At 41.1% G+C, this 11,093-nt stretch overlaps 1 protein-coding gene across 6 annotated transcripts in view; it reads right to left on the bottom strand.

The window, feature by feature from the left end:
• LOC128691401 (homeobox protein abdominal-B) overlaps positions 1 to 10,773 on the bottom strand; it is a 741,469-nt gene extending 730,696 nt beyond the window's left edge. For all 6 annotated transcript variants that reach the window (XM_070091538.1, XM_053780261.2, XM_053780260.2 and 3 more), the window contains exon 1: positions 10,238 to 10,773. The gene's annotated coding sequence lies outside the window, so the exon portion shown is untranslated. The remainder of the gene's footprint in view (positions 1 to 10,237) is intronic.
• Between the last annotated feature and the right edge of the window lie 320 nt (positions 10,774 to 11,093).

The following is an 11,093-nucleotide window of genomic DNA, read 5'->3' on the forward strand; positions in this document are numbered from 1 at the left end:
CAAACTCTTAATGGTGGTACAGCTCCTGGGTTTCTGTTAAATATTTCCTGGCGTCAGCAAGAGACTTAATATTATATTGCACTGGCAAGAAATTCTGAGACTAAATGCCAATACTGTTCTTAAAATCACCGTCATTACCATATGCAAATTAGAAGGCTAAAAAAAAAAAAAAAAAGATCTTTCAAGGCTAAGCGCAACACGGTGCAAAGGAAGCCGCTGCGGTATCTCCAACACAATACCTAACTCCAGTTTAGCGACAACTCAACCCCTGATTACAATTTAGGTACGTCTCCAACACAAGACCTGACTCACACCTCGGTACCTCCAGCACAAAGCTTAAGTAACTTTATTTAGGTACAGGTAAACATGGATGCAATTATCATACATGTGTAAATTACCTTATCATCCACTCCAACACTGGATATTTAAAATAGCAGATTTTCATCATATCAGCCGGTAATTAAGAAGAAACAACATAAAATAAGCTATTGTCAAGTTGTCATTAAAAGGAACCCAGGTGGAAAGTAGACGAGATAATAATGCAGTTACGAAGATTGGTGTTAGTTAGGTATTATTCTTCTGGGTAGTGTTCCGCAGATCAGCGTTGGCTAAGTATTATTCGGAATTGACTTAAAAGCTGCCGTGTTAGCTAAGTGTGCCTAGATGACTTACGCAAAGCAATGTTAGCTAAGTGAGTTCTGTAGTCGTACAGACATGTTGGGGAAAAGATATCGCCCGTGAGCGCGGCGAGGAAAGGCGATCTAACCACCTGGTTTAATTTGTCTTGGTTTAATTTGTCTAGGGCACGCAACCTGCCACTGTGTAGAAGACAAGTGTATGCCTGAAGGCACCACAGGGTCTATTTCTGTCTTCGGCTACCGTATCTGATGGCTGGACCGTACTTCTCCCTGTTATCAGCTCAATTTAATGACGAAAGAACAAGACCAACCCTCGTTGCGCGTTCCGGTGCATGAAGACAAGACAGTACCCACTTATTATCTGAAGGAAGACGTAGACCCACCCGTTATAAGCTCCAGTGCCTGAGGGCATAATCGCAAATACCTATTTGATCTGCCCAAGTAAATAAATGATGAAAGGAACCCACTTATGTGTCTGGCTTCGATAGGCCACGTATTTCCATTTAGATTAAGTATATAAAGCAACTATCTCGTAGTTTCAACACGATTTCGAGAAAGGGGGAGGCAGATTTTCCGATTACGAACTCATCAGCACTAAAAGAACACTATATGTAATTAACTAGTCATGCGAGACCAAGACCAGAGCCGCCTCTGTACACGAATTTCTTTATTAGTAATGAAGAAGAGAGATTTGTCACGCGTTTCCTTGATATTTTGTGAAGCAATTGAAATAAGTTCTACAAGAACCGGTTACGGGATGCAATAAACTCTGCTGGCCAGATTTCTTCTTTTCCTTTTACTCATGGAAACGTTTAAGGAACATGATATTGGTTATATATATATATATATATATATATATATATATATATATATATATATATATATATATATATATATATATATATATATATATATATATATATATGTGTGTGTGTGTGTGTGTGTGTGTGTGTGTGTACTTCAAGTTTATAAAAAATAAAGTTAAATTTTGTAGCTGAAACTCGTGGTTAAATCCTGTTCTCATTATCACTTTAACAATAATCTTTATTAGTGAGTGAAGATAAAGGAATGTGTTGCTTCACACACACACACACACACACACACACACACACACACACACACACACACACACACACACACACACACACACACACACACACACACATACACATACACACACACACACACACACACACACACACACACACACACACACACACACACACACACACACACACACACACACACACACACACACACACACACACACACACACACAACACACCAACATGTTAAGGACACTACCAGAGTGAGAGGGGAGGATGAACCAGCAAGATTAGACCTTGTGTTCACCCTGGGCAGCTCAGACATTGAGGACATCAAGTATGAGAGTCCCCTAGGAGCTAGCGACCACGTGGTTCTGTGCTTTGAATACATAGTAGAGCTGCAAGTGGAGAGAATAACAGGAGTTGAATGGGAAAACCCTGACTATAAAAGAGGGGACTACATAGGGTTGAAGAACTTCCTGCGGGAGGTCCAGTGGGACAGAGAACTGGCAGGAAAACCAGTAAATGAAATGATGGAATATGTAACAACAAAATGCAAGGAGGCAGTGGAAAGGTTTATTCCCAAGGGCAACAGTAACAACGGGAAGACCAGAATGAGCCCCTGGTTTACCCGACGGTGTAAGGAGGCAAAAACAAAATGCAATAGAGATTGGAAAAAGTACAGAAGGCAGAGAACACACGAAAATAGGAGATCAATCGCAGAGCCAGGAATGAGTATGCACAGGTAAGGAGGGAGGCCCAGCGACAGTATGAAAATGACAGCATCGAGAATCAAGACTGACCCGAAACTGTTGTATAGCCACATCAGGAGGAAGACAACAGTCAAAGACCAGGTGATCAGATTAAGGACAGAAGGTGGAGAACTCATAAGAAATGATCAGGAGGTATGTGAGGAGCTGAACAGGAGATTTAAGGAAGTTTTTACAGAAGAGACAGGAAGGGCTGTGGGAAGACAGCACAGAAGGGAACATCAAGATGGAATATACCAACAAGTGTTGGATGACATACGAACAACCGAGGAGGAGGTGAAGAAGCTCCTAAGTGACCTTGACACCTCAAAGGCGATGGGACCGGACAACATCTCCACATGGGTCCTTAGAGAAGGAGCAGAGATGCTGTGCGTGCCTCTAACCACGATCTTCAACACATCCCTTGAAACTGGGCAACTACCTGAGAAATGGAAGACAGCTAATGTAGTCCCCATATTTAAGAAAGGAAACAGAAACGAGGCGCTAAACTACAGACCTGTGTCTCTGACATGTATTGTGTGCAAAGTCATGGAGAAGATTATCAGGAGGAGAGTGGTCGAACACCTGGAAAGGAACAAGATTATAAATGAAAACCAGCATGGGTTCATGGAAGGCAAATCGTGTATCACAAACCTCCTGGAGTTTTATGACAAGATAACAGAAGTAAGACACGAGAGAGAGGGGTGGGTAGATTGCGTTTTCGTAGACTGCAGGAAGGCCTTTGACACAGTTCCTCACAAGAGATTAGTGCAGAAGCTGGAGGATCAGGCGCATGTAACAGGGAGGGCACTGCAATGGATCAGGGAATACCTGACAGGGAGGCAACAACGAGTCATGGTACGTGAAGAGGTATCACAGTGGGCGCCTGTGACGAGCGGGGTCCCACAGGGGTCAGTTCTAGGACCAGTGCTATTTTTGATATATGTGAACGACATGATGGAAGGAATAGACTCTGAAGTGTCCCTGTTCGCAGATGATGTGAAGTTGATGAGAAGAATTAAATCGGATGAAGATGAGGCAGGACTGCAAAGAGACCTGGACAGGCTGGACATTTGGTCCAGTAACTGGCTTCTCGAATTCAACCCAGCCAAATGCAAAGTCATGAAGATTGGGGAGGGGCAAAGAAGACCGCAGACAGAGTATAGGCTAGATGGACAAAGACTACAGACCTCACTCAGGGAGAAAGACCTTGGGGTGACCATAACACCGAGCACATCACCGGAGGCACACATCAACCAAATAACTGCTGCAGCATACGGGCGCCTGGCAAACCTGAGAATAGCGTTCCGATACCTTAATAAGGAATCGTTCAAGACACTGTACACTGTGTATGTTAGGCCCATACTGGAGTATGCAGCACCAGTCTGGAACCCACACCTGGTCAAGCACGTCAAGAAGTTAGAGAAAGTACAAAGGTTTGCAACAAGGCTAGTCCCAGAGCTCAGGGGAATGTCGTACGAGGAAAGGTTGAGGGAAATCGGACTGACGACACTGGAGGACAGAAGGGTCAGGGGAGACATGATAACGACATACAAGATAATGCGGGGAATAGACAAGGTGGACAGAGATAGGATGTTCCAGAGAGGGGACACAGGGACAAGGGGTCACAACTGGAAGCCGAAGACTCAGACGAGTCACAGGGACGTTAGGAAGTATTTCTTCAGTCATAGAGTTGTCAGAAAGTGGAATAGCCTAGCAAGTGAAGTAGTGGAGGCAGGAACAATACATAGTTTTAAGAAGAGGTATGATACAGCTCAGGAAGCAGAGAGAGAGAGGACCTAGTAGCGATCAGTGAAGAGGCGGGGCCAGGAGCTGAATCTCGACCCCTGCAACCACAATTAGGTGAGTACAATTAGGTGAGTACACACGCACACACACACACACACATACACACACACACACACACACACACACACACACACACACACACACACGCACACACACACACACACACACACACACACACACACACACACACACACACACACACACACACACACACACATACACATACACACAGGAGCTCAACACGAGATTTAAGGAAGTATTTACAGTAGAGACAGGAAGGACTCTGGGGGGACAGACCAGATGGGGACACCAGCTAGGAATACACCAACAAGTGTTTCACGACATACATACAGATGAGGAGGAGGTGAGGAAACTGCTAAGGGACATCGATACCTTAAAGGCAATGGGACCGGACAACATCTCCCCGTGGGTCCTTAGAGAGGGAGCAGATATGTTGTGCGTGCCACTTACCACAATCTTCAACACGTCCCTGGAAACTGGGCAACTACCTGAGGTATGGAAGACGGCAAATGTAGTTCCCATTTTTAAAAAAGGAGACAGAAAAGAGGCACTAAGCTATAGACCTGTGTCATTGACGTGTATAGTATGCAAAATTATGGAGAAGATTATCAGGAGGAGAGTGGTGGAGCACCTGGAACTGAACAAGAGTATAAATGCCAACCAGCACGGATTCACGGAAGGCAAATCCTGTGTCACAAACCTTCTGGAGTTTTATGATAAAATAACAGAAGTAAGCCACGAGAGAGAGGGGTGGGTTGATTGCATCTTCTTGGACTGCAAGAAGGCTTTTGATACAGTTCCTCACAAGAGATTAGTGCAGAAGCTAGAGCATCAGGCGCATATAACAGGAAGGGCACTGCAATGGATCAGAGAATACCTGATAGGGAGGCAACAACGAGTCATGGTACGTAATGATGTATCACAGTGGGCACCTGTGACGAGCGGGGTCCCACAGGGGTCGGTCCTAGGACCAGTGCTATTTTTGGTATATGTGAACGACATGATGGAAGGGTTAGACTCAGAAGTGTCCCTGTTTGCAGATGATGTGAAGTTAATGAGGAGAATTAAATCTGATGAGGACGAGGCAGGACTTCAAAGAGACCTGGACAGACTGGACACCTGGTCCAGCAAATGGCTTCTCGAATTTAATCCTGCCAAATGCAAAGTCATGAAGATAGGGGAAGGGCACAGAAGACCACAGACAGAGTATAGGCTAGGTGGTCAAAGACTGCAAACCTCACTCAAGGAGAAAGATCTTGGGGTGAGTATAACACCGAGCATGTCTCCGGAAGCACACATCAATTAGATAACTGCTGCAGCATATGGGCGCCTGGCAAACCTGAGAACAGCATTCCGATACCTTAGTAAGGAATCGTTCAAGACACTGTACACCGTGTATGTCAGGCCCATACTGGAGTATGCAGCACCTGTTTGGAACCCGTACTTGATAAAGCACGTCAAGAAACTAGAGAAAGTACAAAGGTTTGCCACAAGGTTAGTTCCAGAGCTAAGGGGAATGTCCTATGAAGAAAGATTAAGGTAAATCGGCCTGACGACACTGGAGGACAGGAGGGTCAGGGGAGACATGATAACGACATATAAAATACTGCGTGGAATAGACAAGGTGGACAAAGACAGGATGTTCCAGGGAGGGGACAGGGAAACAAGAGGCCACAATTGGAAGTTGAAGACACAAATGAGTCAGGAAGCATTTCTTCAGTCATAGAGTTGTAAGGCAGTGGAATAGCCTAGAAAATGACGTAGTGGAGGCAGGAACCATACAGTTTTAAGACGAGGTTTGATAAAGCTCATGGAGCGGGGAGAGAGAGGGCCCAGTAGCAACCGGTGAAGAGGCGGGGCAAGGAGCTAAGACTCGACCTCTGCAACCACAAATAGGTGAGTACAAATAGGTGAGTACACACACACACACACACACACACACACACACACACACACACACACACACACATGCACATACACAGACACACACACACACACACACACACACACACACACACACACACACACACACACACACACACACACACACACACACACACACACACACACACACACACACACACATCAACCTAATACTCAGTTCTCTACCTAACTGACCTATAATTATATCTTACATACTGTCTATTATTTTTTATTTTATATCGTCATTAATAGGTTTATTAATCATTTTATTTGTATAATTAAATGAGATAAAGTGTTGTGATAAAAAAATGTTTAATGTGGGAATTAACTTCCTCGTTTGTGTTATGGAGGCTCGACCCTCCGTCCGGTAATAGTGGCCCAGTCTTTAACCTGTCAGGCTATTTATTTTTGTGAATTTCCTTCTATATGTTAAAACATTAAAAGTTAATGAATTGTTACTTGTATATTTCTACCTTTAAGTGCTCGAAATATAAAAACAACTTATTAAAATATATGGTACCTGCTGAAGAGGACCTAAATACTTTACATATTACTGATGTTTCTGTCTCTATGTGGATCTGAACTTTGTAGCACATCTATAGAGGTTCCAACGCTAGAGAAGTTTAATATTGTTAGTATATTCGCTAGAGAAGCCTAATATTGTTAGTATATTCGCTAGAGAAGCTTAATATTGTTAGTATATTCGCTAGAGAAGCTTAATATTGTTAGTATATTCGCTAGAGAAGCTTAATATTGTTAGTATATTCGCTAGAGAAGCTTAATATTGTTAGTATATTCGCTAGAGAAGCTTAATATTGTTGGTAGATTCGCTAGAGAAGCTTAATATTGTTAGTATATTCGCTAGAGAAGCTTAATATTGTTAGTATATTCGCTAGAGAAGCTTAATATTGTTAGTATATTCGCTAGAGAAGCTTAATATTGTTAGTATATTCGCTAGAGAAGCTTAATATTGTTAGTATATTCGCTAGAGAAGCTTAATATTGTTAGTATATTCGCTAGAGAAGCTTAATATTGTTAGTATATTCGCTAGAGAAGCTTAATATTGTTGGTAGATTCGCTAGAGAAGCTTGCTATTGTTTGTATATTCGTCTGGAGTGTAACCTTGATATGGATCTTTGTCATAAGATAAGCCACTCACTGGTGCAGGTAGTAAGGAGGGGACTGTGGCAAGACGGTGCGTCAATGGACACTTAGAAGTGGGATAAGGATGACCTCATGATGGACATTGACAACAGAGACCAGTAGGACAGCATGCCCTTACTGCATAGATGTACCACCCTTGGTGATGCTGGGCACTTGTAACCTTTGAGAAGAAAATAAATGTTTTTTCATGGCACTTTGAGTGATTTCTTCAAACATATTTTATAATGATAGTTATTTTTTGTACACTTAGAGTGAGGATTAAATCACATATAAATTAAAATACGGTTGTCAGCATTTACATTTTCGACAACGTAGGGACGTTGTCGAACTGGGATGCGCAAGGCGTGACCTCCCTGGACTGCAATACTGAGGTAATGAGACAAGCAACTGACTGTTCTGAGATCCTTAGTTTCTCTGATGACCGTATAGTCACCTGTAACTTGAACGCTCATTTTTTTTTTTCTACGAGCCAGCGGGTCTCAGAAATTATTGAGACAATGATATCGCAAAGAGCGAGAGCCCTTTATCTTCTAGCTTTTTTTTTCGGTCTTCCTAGCAACACTAGGTAATCCATTGTGATTGAGAGTGATGTCAATTGTCGTAGGTGAACATGTGTAATCCCACATTATCTGTTCGCTATCTGCCCAGAGCAGACAGCAAGCAGACTATTTATGCTGCCATCGAAGTTGCAGAGCTAGGGGTTCCTTGGGGCTGAACGGTGGACAATAGCCAGACTTTTCTTGATATCGTTAGGCTCATCATGTCTTCCATTCTTTCTTATCTACGACAGATGAAACCATGCAGGACAAATTGATTTGTCAATGCACTGCTTTACATAAGAATAGAGTAAGAATAGGGACGGTAAAGGAAAGTACTACATCAGTATGATAGACAGCACTAAAAGAGAAATTAGGACAACTTATTGGAAATATCAAGCAAAAAATGTTCTTATCTGGAAGGCGATTATGTTTTTATGCTGGCACATCTTCAAGAGTTCTTAAGGTGACACAGTCCATTATGGTGGAATTGTTCGTGGTAATTAAAACTCTTAGCCTGGATGAAGAATATGTATATGAATCTCACTGTCTGGCTCTTTCTCATGAGAGACTCCCGGTGCCTTTATCTCCAAGCTACTTCAGCAGTTGTAGTTGTGCTGATATAGAGTAGTTTACGTCTGTAAGATTGTCTTTATCCTTGAATCAGATGTTAAACTCGCGGGTCTGTTTGCTTGTCATTACTCAAACTGATATGATGGTTAATGGGACTAGAGAGTCTCCCTGCTGGATTCCCTCCATCGATGTGACTTCGTGTTCCCCACAAAGCAGCGACGACAACGAAAATAAGAGGACCACGACAATGAACTTGACCTCCTCTAATTACTACTTTCCTGATTTACTACGGTGAATGAAATCTTCAAATCAAATTTTAACACTGCTTTAAATATTTTTTTAACACGTTATCCCTTTCCCACAAAGAAGAATGACCCAAAGAAAAAATCTTGCTAAGCATCCCTCACTCCCTAGTTGTCATTCTGACTGCTGGTCACCAGTGTTCAAACCAGCACTCTCTCGTGTGCTAGGGGAGAACCTTAACCAATACACCGTACAACGAACCAAAAATAATATTAACGACGACATTTCCTGTAGAATACCTGTGGTAGACAGCTGCTCCTGTCCGAAGTTACTGTTTACGGATTCGTCAGCATCACTTTGGTGCAGGGTTACGTTGCTTTACTGGCTCTTTACTCCTTGTACACCGAGATTTTACTGTATCAAGACCATTCCAGAGATCTGTTCCCCTCAAGGAAGGTTCCTTGATGCTGGTGAGGGGCTCTTGATCTAGGGAATTGGATATGTGCTCCAATTCCCTGAATTAAACCTGAATACCTACCACATCCCCCCACAGGCGCTGTATAATCCTACGGGTTTAGTGCTTCCCCTTGATTATAATAATAATCCAGAGAGCTGTTAACGTACCTACCGATAAAGGATCCCTCAGTTCTCAGGCACTGAATTAATAATAAAATACAGCAAAAGAAAACACATCTGTGTATATCTGTACAAATGTATATGTATATATCATTGATTTGAAGCAATATTAAATAAATTTATTCTGACCTATGCTATACATAGCATACCAGAATTTAACTCAAAAAAAATATGCTGGCTTAAGCTAGGTTAGGTGAGGTTCCTAAGTTAGGTTTGGTCCCAAAATAAAACGTTTTATATCAGTGTAAATGAAGAAAACACATCTATTAATCTGTAAGAATTTTTTTGATGGGAAAGTCCGATTTATAAGGGAGTTTGGCCTATTTAGTCACTATATATATATATATATATATATATATATATATATATATATATATATATATATATATATATATATATATATATATATATATATATATGCGCAATAAGATAACAGCAAACAGGTGATTTTAAATTATGCAAAACAACCACTGTGAAAGAGTAGTGAAATTCCAAGTGCTTTCGTGACTACTCACATTGTCATAGTTCCTTGACAATGTGAGTAGTCACGAAAGCGCTTGGAATTTCACTACTCTTTCACAGTGGTTGTTTTGCATATATAAATATATATATATATATATATATATATATATATATATATATATATATATATATATATATATATATATATATATATGTATATATATATATATATATATATATATATATATATATAAATATATATATATATATATATATATATATATAAGGTGTGTGTATGTACGCTTTTACCATAGAAAGAATTATTATTAATTTTAATAGGATTTTTATTATGAAAATATTTCGTTGAACGAGGCACTCAGAAACAGCAGATGATAAAGACAACTTGAAGGCGACGAACAAAGACAAACAAGTCTTACCTTGCAAGTGTAAACATCTTGTTAATTAGTGTTTTGAAGCACTGCCTTGCTACTCTCCGGGGCTGAGATCACCACTTGTTCCAGGGCTGAGATCACTACTTGTTCCACTCTGATACATTTACATAAACATTTTTCCCTGTATCATCTTTCAGCCCTTGTCCAGTCTGGGCCCAACACAAGGGGTGTGGAGCAACACCACAGCCACCTACATAACACTACACCGAACACTCCGTCTAGCGGCACTCACAATCAACATCACTAATAATATGTATATAAAATATCAGCAATCACCTGAGCAACAATGCTTAGCCTTGCGACAACAATAATCAACGTTGTGACAGTTGTACTTAACTCTCCACGCTCTGACATTCATCACATCCAAGAGTAACGTATACGGCCGGAGGAAAAGGTTTACATCCAGTGTCGGGGGGATTGACACGGCCCGGAGGAGCGGGTGGTGCAGGAACAAGGCGGGGAGCGACACACGCAGGCAAGCTCCAGGTAACTTCAGCAGCAGCAGCAGCAGCAGCAGCAGCAGCAGCACCAGAGACTGGCTTCGTCCAGCAGGTGTGTATGTGTGTGTGGGCTACGCTCGCTCTGGGGCTACTACCTCCGTACCTCCCACGTCAATAGAGATGCATGTCGACCTGCCACTGAATTTACTGCCACACTGTTTTCTCACACAATTATATATATATATATATATATATATATATATATATATATATATATATATATATATATATATATATATATATATATATATATATATATATATATATATATATATATATATATATATATATATATATATATATATATATATATATATATATATATATATATATATATATAT

The sequence above is a fragment of the Cherax quadricarinatus genome, chromosome 36, assembly GCF_038502225.1.
Source record: "Cherax quadricarinatus isolate ZL_2023a chromosome 36, ASM3850222v1, whole genome shotgun sequence".
NCBI classification, from domain to species: domain Eukaryota; kingdom Metazoa; phylum Arthropoda; class Malacostraca; order Decapoda; family Parastacidae; genus Cherax; species Cherax quadricarinatus.